The sequence below is a fragment of the Notolabrus celidotus genome, chromosome 4 (assembly GCF_009762535.1).
Source record: "Notolabrus celidotus isolate fNotCel1 chromosome 4, fNotCel1.pri, whole genome shotgun sequence".
In the NCBI taxonomy this organism is placed as follows: domain Eukaryota; kingdom Metazoa; phylum Chordata; class Actinopteri; order Labriformes; family Labridae; genus Notolabrus; species Notolabrus celidotus.
The window spans coordinates 13334960-13351590 of NC_048275.1; the positions used below are offsets into that span (position 1 = coordinate 13334960).

Below are 16631 nucleotides of genomic sequence, written 5' to 3' on the forward strand. Positions count from 1 at the left end.
AGAAAGAAGACATTGCTTTCAGTTTTTTTTTTTTTTTTTACATTTATGCTCTACAGAATTAAAAAACACGTCTACAGCTTTACACAAATGGGAAGGCACTAAATTTTGTTTGTCTCTTATCACAACCACAAAACTGAAACTAGAGTGTTTAAATGTACAAGTATCTCAACTAAATTCGACCCTTAACTGATTTTGATGAAAACTGTGAAGCTGTGTTTAAAGAAGGACGCCAACGATTGTTCTGTCTAAAAAAAACTGTCTTCTTTTCACATTGAAGAAACCTTCATGACCTTGTTTTATTGTGCTTTTATTGAATCTGTCTTGTCTTTTATGCTCGGTGTCATGGTTCGAAATTTGTCATAAAAACAGGAATTGTTTGAATCAGATTGTAAAATGGTCCAGAAGGCTGATAGGACAGACACAGCTTAACCTTAAATTGACTGAACAGCCAACAGTTACAGAAGATGGTTTGCTGGTTCTATTTTAAACAATGACTTATCCTATTTGGACATAGATATAAGTACCAACCTGTAAAACTAAGTTATATAGGAAAGGCTCTGTCCCAGCAGCCATCTGTGAAATCAAAATCATTGAGGGCTGACCCTCTTTACGACCATTAAGGGTCAAATCTGTTTTTTCTTCATCTTGTTTTCATTGATGGCTCATTTTAACTTGTGTTTTTTTTACCCTTATTTTTATTGATTGATGGTTTTATGTTATTTCTATCTTGTTTTATTTGACCTTCCTTATATTAATGGCTTATTTTACCCTGTTTGCAATGAGGTTTATTCCTCTTAGTCTCAAGCACTTTCCCCACTTTGTTTATTATGTCTTGTTCTGTGCTTGTTCGTTTGTAAAAGGAGGCTGACTCACTCATGGTAAACCAAATCTACCTACAGGTACAAGTACAGTAACCTTGAACCTTGAACATTTCTCCATACCGCCCGCTGTGCGTCTATGCTCTGCTCTCTGTCAGACCTGCAGCTGTCACACAGCAGCCACACAGACTGTTAATGCAGAGGTCCACAAATACCTATGTTTTGAAAAATCTGTTTGAGATGTATAAGTTGCACCTTTTTTTTGAGCACAGGAGAAACAGTGATGTCACTTTGTCACCGTGTTTTAACACACAAAAATACTCTAAACAAAGCAACATGATGAGAAAATCTGAAAAAACAGAGAGATGCCAGGGTCAGTGTAGATACAGACAACACCACAGACTTCAACTGGACTGCGTGATAATGGGTTTGAAAGATTTTAACCCTAGAACCCTATTGCTAAAATTAGTAACACCGTCACTAACGCCGGGTATTTTTACCCGATATAATATACCCAATAAAAAGTACTTGTCATCAAAATATGACAATACATGACAAATTAGAGTAGTGTTTTTTTATTTTAAACTTTGCCATGTCTAACAAAACAAAAAAAATTATCATGGGGGGACCCTATAAAAATGCTCTAAAATTACTGAAACCTTGGAATTCGGGACCAAAACTGGAAACTTGGTGTTCGGTCCGGCCCTTCCTGGGACACTTGGGACTTCCCTGGTGAAGGCACAGTCTCCTTGACACTCAAACAGCTGCAGGAGAGAGAAACAAAAAATCACTATTGCCGGGTGAAAATCACCCGAACACTTGCCTGTAGCAAAAAGTGGGTTTTAGAGTAGGGAAACACCCACGCCTTCAAAGACGTCCGAGATGATGCTGAAGCTACCCAGGGACCCATGACACTCAGAAAACGCAACATAATGAAAACCATGTAGATGTGTTTGCTCGGGTGAAAATCACCCGGCGATAGTGTTCTAGGGTTAAAATGGATATACCTTAGTTGTGGGAAAATCCTCACTATGCCCTCTGTTTCTGTTAGAAATTCAAATGAGACAAGAAAGTTTTTAAACTGTGGGTGCCCAGGGCGTACATTTTTGTTACCCTGGTACCAAAACAGAGATTGATATTGATGCTATTACTTGCATCATATTGAATATAAAAATTCTGGTATTATGACATTTGTCTCAGTTACATAGAAAGATATATTCACAGCTACACCTTTACATTTATAATCAATAATGTAAAGTATTGCAGGACATATGGTGATTGATGTATCATGATATGTATCACATGGTCTTTGCTGATATCCAGCCCTAAAGAAGAGTGGAAAGAAAGGTGGAGCAACATGTTTCTTTACAAATAGACCTGTGTTGCAGTTCTGCTACTTATGTCAAAAACCTTGTAATGAAGTTTTAATGTATGTTGGTTAGGTTGACCAGCCCCAAGACAGTAACTTTTGAGATGAGGACTCATCATCTTAATAATAATAATTATAGATTTTATTTATAACGGACTTTTAAACACAGTAAAAACAAACTTGAACTTTTCTTAAAAGGAGTACTTAAAATAAGTTAAAAGCCCCTTTAAAGAGGAAAGTCTTTAAGTGTTTCTTAAAAGCATCCATAGTCTGTGCGGTCCTGAGGTGGCTGGGCAGGGAGTTCCACAGACGTGGTGCAGCAGCACAGAAGGCCCGGTCTCCCATGGTCCAGAGCTTGGTTCTGGGAGGGTTGAGGAGTTTCTGATGTGCAGAGCGTGAATTCAGGGTTGGGGTCTGCTGGGGGAGGAGCTCTTTCAGGTATGGTGGGGCGTTTCCATAGATGCACTGATGGGTGATGAGTGCAACTATGTAGTGTATTCTTGCAGTGACGGGAAGCCAGTGAAGTGTGCGGAGTACTGGGGTGATGTGTTCATGTTTTCTGACTCTGCATGTAACTCACACAGCACTACACCAAACATGCTCTGAAGGTGTAGCCTCTTAAAGTAAATATTGTCAGATGGTCTCTTTTCTGCATTTGTGGCTGCAGCATTAAGCAGCAGCGTCCCGTAGCTGCAGCAGCGTCCTGTGCCTAATTAAAGTCATGTGACACACAGACTCTTCATGCACAGTGGTCAGTTCATCCTGGTGCATAACAGACCTAATAATGTGATATCAGACAGAATTTCTTGTACATCAAGAGAGGAAGATGAGAAACCAGCAGGTCTTGTTTTGGTCATATGATTAAAATTGCACAATCCTTAATGTGGCCATTGCACATGCACCTACAACAGCTGTGATGGTCAAATGATAAATCACGCAGCCGTAGTTCTCACACATCTCTCTTAGTGGAAAAGAAATATCCTTTTTATGAATTAATGACACCACAAAGAAACTTTTAGAGGAGAATTTTTCAGACAGGTTGTCCCATCCTTCCGTAACAGATCCCCACAGGCCTCCTCTTCATCTCTCTATGACAGATGCTCATTTCAAGAGCTGTCATCCTGTCAGACCTGAGAGGCTTTCCTTCATACTGCCCTCCCCTCCACACACACACACACATGCACACACCCTCTCCCCTGTCAATCACTGTTTTTTGTTGCCTAGGTACGACAATTTGTGGGCATCGTCTCATGAAGGCCAGCGGGGTTAAGTGGAACCAATTTCAGGGGTGCAGAGCCAGTGGTTGTAGTTTGATTTATGGGATGTGTTTATTTTCAGACATAAAGAAAATTGTTGGGGGCTGCTCCGTTCATCTACAGCTATTTCTTTGAGTTATGTAATGCTGAAATACATTTAACACCAAGTATGATTGCTGTTTTTCTTTTAAAAAGCGATGTTTATTCCCCGACTTTGCAATTAAATGATACAGAAATGGGCTTGTATATTTTTTTATGAACTCATACTTGGGCTTCAGTTAGTTATTCCTTCATTTTTATTCATTCCGACAAATGTTTTCCTGACAAATTGATTCATTATTTTTCTGATTTAACATCAGCCACTTGTGAAAATGGCCATTAAAAATTTCAAAGCCCCACTTGACGTCTTTAAATGTTTCTTTTGCCTAAACCTCTGAAGTATGAAGTGCACAATTAAGACTAAGGCGAGCAGAAAATATTCCAATCAAACCCGACTGGCTGGCTGTAGCGATAATCCAATATGTGACCAGTGCTTGACGCTTCAGTTGAGCTTTGAATTTGCAGCATTGAAGCTCCACTGTCATTTTAATAGAGTACATCTGTTGGGTGTGGTATATCAAACATGCGTGCCAGCACTTTAACTACAGCTGTTCATGCATGCTCCGCTGTACAACAATCTTTGTCTGCCTGTTGTAGCTTGTAAGTTGCACCTGTCCTGCTGATGATGCCAAAGTTCATTTAAGACTGAGTCAGCGCTCTGAAAGTGTTACATTTCACACCATGATTGTATTTTCACACATCAAAATCAAGCCCGCTCTCAGTAGTATCGCCTTTCGATTTTGTGCAGTGTGTGATTCCAGTAGATGAGAAGCTTCCAGACGGACTTTTCCATGGATGAGCAAAATGAACAATATCAATCTTTCCCTAACTTTTCAGGCCTGATCACTGGATCATGAGTAGCTTCATTCAGTCTGGAACTGTATACACCTATTGTATAATTTACAGGTATTCCAGCACACACAGTACAGAAGTGTATCCTTCTCTTGTTGTTGAATCGACATGCGGAGGCTTTAAGGTTAGAGAGTGTGACATAAGAAGGAGGGGCATCGCTACTGTGGTGATGAAAACAAGAATAAAGCCTTTCTTCTATTTCTTCCAAACTACTGCTTTCCCTTCTCTTGGGTTTCCTTCTCCTTATTTTTCCAATGTTTTCTTTTGCAATGTTTTTTCTTCTCTTTCTTCTCTCTCTTTATTCCTTTCTCTTATTTTGTCTTCTACCTTTCTTTCTTTCTTCTTCTTCTTCTTCTTCTTCTTCTTCTTCTTCTTCTTCTTCTTCTTCTTCTTCTTCTTCTTCTTCTTCTTCTTCTTCTTCTTCTTCTTCTTCTTCTTCTTCTTCTTCTTCTTCTTCTTCTTCTTCTTCTTCTTCTTCTTCTTCTTCTTCTTCTTCTTCTTCTTCTTCTTCTTCTTCTTCTTCTTCTTCTCCCTCTCCTTCTCCTTCTTCTTCTCCTTCTTCTTCTCCTTCTTCTTCTCCTTCCTGACTCCTTCTTTCTCTTACACCTTCTTTTCTTCCAGATCTCATCAGTTGTCTTCTTATTTTCCTTCCCTCCTTCAACTTCTTTCTCTGATTTTCTTTCCTTTCACTTTTTCTTTTCTCCTTTTCTTCTTCCTCTAATTTTTCTTTCTCATTTTTTAACCTTTTTTTTCTCTTTCTTTCTTTCTTTCACCTCTTTTTCTCTTACTCCTCTTTCTTCCTATTCTACGCCTTCTTCTCCTACACAGTATTATCAGTATTATTGTTGTGATCCTCTGTGGCCCAAGAATAAAGAAACCTTCTTTCACCTCTGGAGGAACACGTCGTATAGATTCACACCTTTATATAGCGGTGCTCTCGATTGTGTGCTGAATACCGACAGATATGAAAGACAGGTTTGTGTCCTTCTACCGATCCTCTATTCACCCGCTCAACTCTCCAGAGACCGTCACCACATAACCTTGGTAAAAGGATCTGGCGGTCTGAGTGTCAGGCAGGAGAAAACATGAACATAGGGGAAGAAGCAACAGGACTGTGTTGCAGACGCTTATTCTATCAGATTCTTTATTTATACGTACCCTGAAAATGAACTTCCTAAATGTATTCAGAGGGTTTTTTTTATTAGAGAGAGCTTGTATGAAGTTAGGAGAACAGATATTTTAAGAAAAACAAAGACAAGGATAAATATAAAGCACAGATGTTCATCTGTCAGAGGAGTAAAGTTATTAGATAGCCGTGACAAGGACTAACAGAAGTGTATTTGTTCATCACCGTAAAGATGAGATGAACAAAGCCTGTAAAGTTAATTATAGACATTTTTGACATTTACAGGAGTATTCTTTTGTCCTTTTTTAGACTCTTTGTAGACCTAAACCATGATCTGCAGTGGGTTTGATGATGAAAAACAACTCACATCAATACCAGTGCATGACTTACTCAGGCTTCAAATGGCTATTTATATCCTTCCCACCGCCCATAATAATTTATTAATTGTATATTTCAGGTCTTGTTTTAATTAGTCCTGTTCTTTTGAAAGTCTAAAGCAGTGTTATGGAATACTGAGTTTAATTGAGCGACTGTATTCTGCTTGACCATTTCACTTCTAAAGATAGGAAGTGTCTGATGTTTTAAAGTAGAATTTTTGGGGGGAATGTCTGTTTTGAGACACACTCTGATAGCCGGAGCCTACAGGTTGTCTTGAAAGTTGCTACATCTCAAAATCTGAGCTCTAAAATCAAACATACTGAGAAAGAAAACACACAAAATCTGTGTTGGTTGTACTTGTAAGTCTTTTGATCATGCACTGAAAACAAAATGTGTGTGACTGCATTCATCTTTTATCACCTTCCACTTTCCAAAGCTGTCCATGTTTGGAAATTCTTGTCCAACCTGTAAGAATGCTCAGGTATGAATCAGTATGCCCGTGTTCATCCGTTCAGCCACACAGTGGGAATCAGTAGTCCAGGCTGAGTTCTGCAGTGAGTGACTTGAATACAGATTGTGTTTTTTTCTGACAGAATGTCAGATCATGCCTAGCGCAGCCGTCTCCAGCCCCTCTGCCTTTTGAGGAAGAGTGAAAGGGGAGATCAGGATGTGTGCTGATGTATGGATGTATCCCATCAAAGTTTAATGGAGGTTTCATTTGTTGACATTCCCCCTGTGAGCCTCTCACACTTTCGTCTCGTGCAGTGACATGTGATTCAGTTTTCTTTGGTGTTGAAATCTGCATTGACACGAGGCACATTTCTGATTATGGGGGAGAATCTGTTATGGATGCACACATTCATAATTGATGCAAATGTTTGCTCTGTGGTGTAAACATTGTGACAATTTGATCATGGAGGGAGAGCTATGGATTTGCATACGCTTTCTGTTTCAGTGGCATAAATTAGTCTGAAAAAAATCTGTAACAAATATGAATGAATATCCTCCGACTGCAGCTCCTTTGATGTGTTTGGAACCTGCTCTAAAAGGCAGATGTGTACAATATGGGATTTAAGCCAAAGGAAAGCAGAAACGGTACACTGGTTTGGCAGCTTTGCTTGGTCATGGACCTCTGAAATCCTCTCTGGCTGTGGCATCAATCGGACATTTTGGAGCTCCTCTTTCTGGCTAACCCAGCGAGCCAGGCCGGATTAATGACCAAGCTTATCCCAATACCACGCAGGACTGACGGGCATTCTTGACGCCCCATCGAGGATTCCCACTCGTGTAATCTTTGAGATACCATTAAGATTCTTAGAAAGTGTTTACTTCAGTGTGTGACAGAAGGAAAATAGCATTTTTCTAGTTGTGATCGCCTCTCATTTTTCACCTCACTCCACTAGCCTCAAGGATATTTATTTTCCAGCCTTTGATGTTGACCTCTAGAAGCTCTCTTGTAATAGCATGCAAATCAGCTCACAAATCGAGCTGCCTCATTAGCCCCAGGCTTGGGATATTTATAATATTTTGCCCAAGTGGGTTTCTTATTTTAACTTTAAAAGCTTGGATTAAAAGTTCCACTTTAATTCTTTTTATTCTTGGCCAAGGCTTTGTTTGGAAGATAAATGCACAAGTAGGGGTCCATGAGGCTTGAAATTAATTCACTGTTTTATAGCAGGAGACACCTTGTTCACACAGAGTATCCTTTAGCTTTTAAAGACTGTGTATCTGCTATAAAAGTAGGGAGAAATAAATGGATATATACACCCTCAAAGACATTATCACATTGGATAATGTATGTCAGTCTTCATTTAACTGAGTATCATTCAGAGACACACAGAATATTTCAATCCTCTCCTGAGCACAAGTAGTTTAGGGCTCTAGAATAGAAACTATCATGTGGCCTTTTGACCTCGCCAACAAAATTACTTTATTTGGATTCAGTTTTACATCATTTGCATGAATTATCAACCCTACCACCCTCATCACCCATTGGTTTTTCCTGCAAACCAATGCTATATTGGCGAGATGCTACTTTTAGTAATATCAGCCACTCTTAACTTCCACCATATGCACCAACATACAACTTTTTTCAATGTGAAACAGTTTGAGAAAGCTGTATGTGGTACACCCCTCCCTTTATCAAAATCATTATACAGTCTGTTACTGGAATTACTCTCTTCCTGTCACACATTACTGTCAAGCATAAAGCTTAAGTTCTTACTAAATTTATTAAAGTGCATAAATCAAAACACACAGACAGCAGTAAAACACAAGTCCAACATGTATCTGTGCCAATTCACAGGTTCACGGGTTCTCCTACCGGCTAGCTTACATGCTAGCTTTTACTGCTGATAAAACTTCATTTTAATTCACTCAAACATCAATATAACACAGCCTTGAAAATCTTGACATGTTAGAAAATGATGTCTGACATGTCGGCTCTGTTTTGGGACATAAACACTCCATAAAAAAGGAAAGACGATAGACTGTATAAAAAATATGGACGTAGTATCCGTGACGTCGCCCATCTGTTTCTGAAGAGCTGTTTTGAGGCCAATCAGCCAGTGTGACATAAAGAGGCGGGCTTGGGCCTCCTAGCCAACAGCTATAGTGTTCCCGCCTGTCAATCAAGTCAGCTTTGCCTCTCATTGGAAGTCTCGTAATCTCAATATCTTTGAAATTGCTGCGTTAGAAAAAAATTCACCCCACTACAGTGTGTGCCGATCGAGAAATGAGCTATCCAGACTACACTCTGAATCAGAATCAGAATCAGAATCGGCTTTATTGGCCAGGTATGCTTGAACACACAAGGAATTTGACTTTGGTAAACTGTGCTCTCTTTGTACAAGGCATAAGAATAAAGCCTACAAATAAAACAGTGACAGCCTGAGGGAAGAAACTGTTCTGATGGCGGGTTGTTTTAGCGCACAGTGATCTGTAGCGCCTGCCGGAGGGGAGGAGTTTGAAGAATTTGTGTCCAGGGTGTGAGGGGTCAGTGGTGATGCTACCTGCCCGTTTCCTGGCCCGGGACCGGTACAAGTACTGGATGGGGGGCAGGTCGACACCGATGATCTTTTCTGCAGTCCTTATAGTCTTTTGTACCAGGCTGTAAACATGTTTATTTCTGCTGTGAAGATCGTATTTTTTGAATTGGTGTGTATGTGGTTTCCGGTTCTTCCGTAGTCAGCCTCAAGCGGATCCTCCATGAACTGCACTTTTTAGCACTTCTGCATTGGACTCATATTTTTAGACCAGAGGTAGCGGCTTGGGAAAGATGCACAATCTCCAGCTAGGACAGACAAAAGCAATTGATCACAGACAAATCTGACAGATAAAGCTACATCTTTATTTTAACATTACAGAAAAAAGTAAAATATGTGTCTTAAACACTCTTAACATGTTTACACTTTGTTTTTAACAAATAGGCTAATTTATTTTTAGCATGCTAAGTAATTATGGCTTTTACCGCTCGTCTTGAAAATTCCGAATCAATTCACAATATGGTTATCTTCAATCACATTTTTACATTATAACAGACTGTGGACTTACTTAATCAATTTAAACGTTTTATACTTTTCTTTTCACCTTCTCACGCCTACCATTTACCTCGTTGTGTACTCAGAGCCACAGTGCAGGAGAAAAGGGGGACTTCAAATCAGCGCTGTCTTGAACTGGGTAGTCTGCCTTGATGTGAGGCGATTATCCTCTACCTTGTCAGCCCACATCACCTGCCTATTTGGCTCTATCTGTGTCTCTGGGTGCACTTAGGGGACAGCAGAGGAAGTCATTATACAGGAACCCTGTTGGAGGAGGAAGTGTTGTGTGAAATCTTGGCTTTAGGGCGCTTCATATTGCTTCCACTGCCGTGATGAGCTCACAAAATCCTCTAGACTGCCAAATAACACGAGAACGTCGGTCTCACACGTGTGTTTGTGCATGTAAGTTGGCGTTATGATCATGTGTTAACAGTTCTGACGGTGTCATGTGAGAGCTGCCAGCCTCCTAGCCCACTTGCAGGGCTGGAACCTGAAACCTGCACATACATGAGCGCACATATACACACGATTTCTCGCTGCCCTCTTTTACTCCCTCAGTCTTCCAGTCTGCCTGTTAAAGTGCATGTCGGAAAACATCTGACAGACTTGGCTTTGCACTTTAAATTTAGACAGGGATACACCAATGATAGACTACACGGCTATTAAAGACAAATCACAGACATCACGTCTGGATTCTGCTCCTGTTCTGACTGACATGGTCAGGCATATTCCAGTTTGCAGCGAACAAATGTGAGTCACTCGTGTCATCTCACTACATGTGAATCATGAAATGTGCTTATAAGCAACCTCATTAAGTGCTTTACAACTTTTACAGATGCAGCAGCAACACTGGCAGCTATACTGGGCATTCCTTCCACTGCTGTGTTTCTTTTTTTAATTTCTCACTTTGTTGTGTAGGCGGAGGGGAAGCCCCTCTGTTATTATAACCATTCTTGTAGGTTTCCCCTGAGTGTTATTACATTGCTCCTGATTTGCTGTGGCGGTTGCTCGGTTGGTTGTCTTTGGTAGATAATGGGTATGAGGTCGACAGCTCGCCCTCGTAGACAGTGTGTGTATGTGTGTGTGAGAGAAAGAGGGAAAGAAAGGATGGGGGGGGGTGTAGTGGAAGGGGTGGACAGGCTTTCACAGCTGAATAACTGGGTCAGTTTAAGATGATGACGCTTCTGATCTCCTCAGCTCATCGTGGGGTGTTCAGTGTTCAGTGCTCGGCTTTTCAGCGAGCGACCACTGCTCAGCCATGCTTCTATCTAGACCTCCTTTTCTCCCCTTTTCTTTCAGCCTCTTTGAGTGTGTTACTTACAAAAACGGAAGAAGCACAGTATAGTATAACACTAAGGATGCATTTAAAGGCTATGCTTCTAATGTATCTCTACATGTAAGGTTGATAGACTTATTCTATGTGCAGTCAGCATTCCTTGCATTCACTGTTGTCCACTTAGCTTGTGGAGTCTGGTTGTATTCATCACTATTTTTTTATTCAGTAAGGTGTAACCCAGTGAATCAAATACTGATACACCTTATCAAAATCATTGCAGCAGAACCTGACCTGTGTTTTTTGTTCCATGTATTTTTCTTTCTTGCATAACCAACAAAACAACATCCACCACCAACAGTCCAGTTGGAGATGTCATGCATGTTACACTAATAGTGTGTCACAACCTAGCTCTAAGGATGTGTCAGGATCTATATTTGTATAACTGCATGCTCACATACATGTGAGGGGTATGCTTAAAATAGTGTTTCTACGTGGTAGGGAGGCAAGCAGAATCAAAACTCACAGGGAAAGACTCACCTGTATTCTATCGTTAGTCAAGTTTCCCTTAATTCCACCCATGTTGTAGAATCTGGTTGTTCTGTTAATCTATTTAATCTAAATTATATAATTTAGTGTTGTTGTCCTTAAACACTGTCCATCTAATGTCTTGCTGTGCCCACAGTGATGCAGCTTTACCAGTACCTTTTGAAGCCATGCATTCTTCTAAGTTCCATGTGCCTACATTACCCAAGATGCAACACAAGAGCCAACGACACTCCAGTTAGAGATGTACTGTACAGTGGATAGCGAAAGTCTATACAGTACACCCCTGTTTAAATGCCAGGTTTTGTGATGTAAAAAAAAGAGACAAAGCTAAATCATGTCAGAACTTTTCCCCCCTTTAATGTGACCTAGAATCTGCACAATTTAATTGATTTAAAAAAAAAAATATTTTAGGGGGAAGAATAAAAAAAAAAAAATAATAATAATGTGGTTGCATAAGTGTACACACCCTCTTATAACTAGGGATGTGGTTGTGCTCAGAATTAACCAATCCCATTCAAACTCATGACAAATAGTAGTCAGTATACACCTGTGATCATTTAAAGTGACTTTGATTAATCCCAATAAAGATCAGCTGTTCTAGGAGGATTTTCCTGAGATTTCCTTAGTTGCAATTTTCAGCAAAAGCCATGGTCCACAGAGAGCTTCCAAAGCAGCAGAGGGATCTCATTGTTGAAAGTTATCAGTCAGGAAAAGGGTACAAAAATGTTCCAAGGCATTAGGTATACCATGGAACACAGTGAAGCCTGTCATCATCAAGTGGAGAAAATATGGCACAACAGTGACCCTCCAAAACTGATGACAAGACCAGAATAAAACTGGTCAGAGAGGCTTCCAAGAGGCCTACAGCAACATTAAAGGAGCTGCAGGGATTTCTGACTAGTACTGGCTGATTTTTTTTACATCACAAAACATGGCATTTTAACAGGGGTGTGTAGACTTTCGCTATCCACTGTATGTATCACATGCTATGCTTGTTTTATACAGCCCCAAGTAGATATTAGGAAATACCGCTAACTGGACTGGACTGCAGAGGCCTAACAATGCGCAATTCTTTCTGACTCCTCGCACACACATATTTATTAATTCTAAACTTGTAGTTATTTTTCAGCCCAACCAAAGCTGAATATTTCAGACTTTGTAAAGCCTCCTTTGGTGCACCAAAAGTCTCAATATAGATATATTTTTAATATGCAATCAAGTAAATACTCTGAAAAACCTCCAGCAGCTCTTGCGTGTATTTGCTCACTTTCAATTTGGTGTCATCTTGCATGTGCAAACACCTCATTATTAGCATACAGTGATATGCACGCTCTTCTTTCTGAGAATACTTAAATTGCATTTTCCTCATGTTTTTAAATGTATTGGTAAAGTTCCACTTTACCCTTTATGTCTGTATTTTTGCCTTACATCAGCATTATGAATATTGTCTGTTCACATAGCCTTTTTCTATTAAGCCCTTTGGTTTGCTCAGTCTTTTAAAATTCACTCCAGAAATAAATATGATGCCCCTCTATTTGACCTGACTATCTTGTGGGAAATTACATATCATAGTTCCTAGACAGCAAGGCAGTATTTGAATCAGATAATCCCCTCCAGTCAACTGCTTCCTTCCCCATTAAGACCAGCGGAGTGCCTCTCATTCAGAAAGCCTGATGTTATCTCGGAGTTTCAGCTTGAGCCTCCTCCCCGTCTCTTTTGTTTGGAGCATCATTGATGCTTTCAGCTCTTCCGTTATTCCAGCCCCGGACAACCCTGCAGCCAGGAACGCCATCGTCCTCCATTCAAGCAGCAAACCATTAAAGATGCAAGTAGAAGGGGGTGTTTACCTAATACCTCAGCCACAATGCATTGGATCAATCTAAAGAAACATCACATGGTAGTAATCCAGCTCCCAACATCAATAATGAATGGCACAATCACCAGAGACAGTGGGCTCCCTTTGTGAGGAAGCTGAATGAGAGAAAAGATCGCAGGGGAGAGGCTATTGTGCATCGCTACATCAGTCAGCTGTTGCAAGGATGATTATTATGTTGAGAGTGGAGAGAATAGTTGTGATGTTTGCCAGGAGAGGTTGTTGCAAGGCATTTTTTTTCAAGGTCACACCGGATTTTCTTGTCAGCACCTTTTGAGTTGGTTTGACATTAAAAACACCAAAAAACCTGCAGATAAAGAGTTATGCAAAATGTCAAAACATGGTTGAAGTTCAATTACTCAAACTGATAAATAGTATGGAAGCCCTAAGCAGACATTTTTTCACTATTCCTGATAACAAATGTACTTTAGTTGTTTTCCTGAGAGCTTGAATTTAGGTCAGATGATCATAAATCTTAGTTCAAGAGTTGCAAAAGCACAAAACAAGTATAGAAATAAGTTTAACTCACCTCATAAGTGTAGGAAATGGGAGCAGGCTGGCCTTACACAGATGCCATATGTTGATTTATTTACTAGATTGCCAGAAAAGGACCTGTTTGAGAAAACCAGCTTTATTATCCTAAGATCCGCAAAATAATTTACAATCTCAAGAAAACACTTGAAACTAATTATCACAAGAAAACTAGGGTTGTGATTTCAGGATAATGAGTAATATTTGGAATATTTAGTTGCCTGATTACCTGATTAATATAAATAAATGCCGGACGTTTTTGTAAGAAAATTAGATTAGATTAGAACTTTTATTTGTCCACAATGTGGAAAATTTCCCTCGGCTTCACAGACAAACAGACTATACAACATTTTTAGACTACAACAGAAATAGCGCTTGGGATTCTTCCTGGTGATGGCCAGCAGAATTCTTTTAAGGAGCTAGTATAAAATATGGAGTATAAAAATATAAAACCTATCCATATGTACATACACATACAAATACATAAGAACACATATGTATATACATATACATATATGTGCATATACATACGCATGCACATAGAAACGTGCATATGTACATACATGCATACATCCTACAATTGAGGTCATACAATTTTGCAGGCCCCTGTAAACCCTGGGCGAGGGACAGGTGGATGCTACAGTTTGATATGTATTTGCTTGAGTTTGCTAAAACTGAAATTTTAAAGTTTGGTTTGATTTTGCACTCTAAGAATTTAATAATTGAATTGCTCTTGGAGCAAAACAAAAAAGTTCTTGTAATATATTCTTTGTGGGTTGTGGCAGTCTAAAACGCTGACCTGAAGGGAACAGTTCAAAATGGCAGTGCAAAGGATGGGACGTGTCACCTGTGATGTTAAGGGCCTTCCTTCCTAAGAACATGTTCAAAAGAAAGCAGCATTGTGTGCTTTTTTCTAGAGGGTTTGCTAGTTTGGAAAAAACTTGAGATGTCTCTGTTTGACTTTTGGAAACAGATATTGAGCTCTACATTTCCATTGCTGTTTTTATAATTTAAGTGATATTTAAAGCCTGGTCTAATTTCAAATTAATTTATACATCTTACCTCCAAAGTACTAAGTTTCATCATATACAGTAGCTAATAAGGTAAACCAAGGTAATGCAACTTGTAATGAAACTCCCTGGATTGTTGTCTTCCTCATTGCAACCTTTAAAACCTAATCTTCTCAAAGCAAGTTTCAAGACTCTCTTAAAGAACCCAACGCTGGTGTAGATGCTGTACTCAGGTGCACTTTGCCTTACCTTACTTCACCCCAGCATTCATATAGAGTAGTTGAAACAATATACAGACCACAGTCCAGCAGGGTCACTTTCTCACACAATGGAAGCATTGAGTCAGCATGGACGTTGAGAAGTGCATGTCAACACTTGATAACTGTGGTCCTCTCTAAGTACTTCCTCTCAACACTCCACACACACACACAAACACAAACACAAACACACACACACACACACACACACACACACACACACACACACACACACACACACACACACACACACACACACACACACACACACACACACACACACACACGTTGTTGCTGCTCTTGTGTTCAGCTTACAAATGTGTGTCCTTGTCTTTGCTTCCTGTGATTGTGCTGGTGTGACTTCACTCTGCCTGTATTTAATGGACTGTATTTGCTCACATGAGTGGGAGCATCCATAATTCAGCTCATGCTTTTTAAAAACGACCACCGTGCCTCAAAAGAGAGAGAGCTTGATGCTGTTTAATTAGCTGACAGATTCTGCAGCTCCAGACTTATTTGAAGTGTGGATGCATACAAACATATCCAAACAGCATTCATTTATTTATTCCTCATGAAAAATTTACTTATTCCCAGAGTGTCAGGAACAATTCACGTGCGATAATAACCCAAGGACACAAACATCAACTGTGCCTGTAAACTATATTTTTTATGACTTACTGCCTTTGAATTCATTGTCTCTGTAAATACTGTAACTATACTACAAAACCTCCTTGTTTTGTAAATATAGCTACGTGATGTATAACCATACTCATTTCAGCACCACTGCACTCTCCATTGCACTATGTACACTGCAGTACTGTGTTTTAAAGCTTGTGTTACCTTTGTCTTTTCTTGTGCCTGCACATTTAGGGTATTGTGAAACTAGAGTCATATCATATTTGATGCACATATAACTGGCAAATAAAGCTGATTTATTCACTATATCTGGATGTACTTATCATATCTACCATAACTATTTACCTTCAAGTATCATTTTTCCCTGTGTATATTTATTTTACTGAAAGGATAACACAATAGAGAGATTTCAAGTATATCTTCCGTGCTTAATTCTTTAAAGCTCCTGTGAGGAACTTTTGGTTTGTGTTGATTCCGACCCCCCTGTGGACAAAACAGTATGTTTCATCTCTCTGTTGTCTTATCATGTGAATATTAAGTAGCGTTCTCTGACAAAAAGGCGGCCTTCTTATAACAATCAAGTTAACACTCACTGTGATTATTTACTGTGGAAAATGTAAACACGGGCTGCTTCATTAGCGTACTATTAATCACCTCTGACTCCTACCACCTCACAGCAGCTTCAGGCATTAAAAATTACAACATATAAAATAGCCAGTCTTTTCTCTTGTGGTCTTGTTTGCTTTTGTAGGTCATAAAGAGGCATCAGTATTAATTTAAATGTGTTTCATAACCCGTTTAAAAAACTACCCACAGGACTTTTAAGGGCTCTTAAAAGAAGACAGTAACCCCAAAAGTCTCTTTATAATCATATACTGTCATAAAAGTTACTGCTAATAGCAGCGTATTGCAACACAGCCGAGTGAGTTGTTTTCAACAAAAGTCCCACCTCAGACTTGGCAGATAGCTGTTCATTGTTTAGAATCATAGGATTGCACCTGGGGTGGCTAATTGGATTTTGGATGATGGGTGTGGGTGGGCATCTGCTGGAAAGGCTTCTGTAAC

At 39.6% G+C, this 16631-nt stretch overlaps 1 protein-coding gene across 2 annotated transcripts in view; it reads left to right on the forward strand.

Annotated features, from left to right (window-relative positions):
- The window catches only part of kcnma1a (potassium large conductance calcium-activated channel, subfamily M, alpha member 1a), a 180937-nt gene that overhangs the window by 77982 nt on the left and 86324 nt on the right, over positions 1–16631 (forward strand). The window lies entirely within an intron of this gene.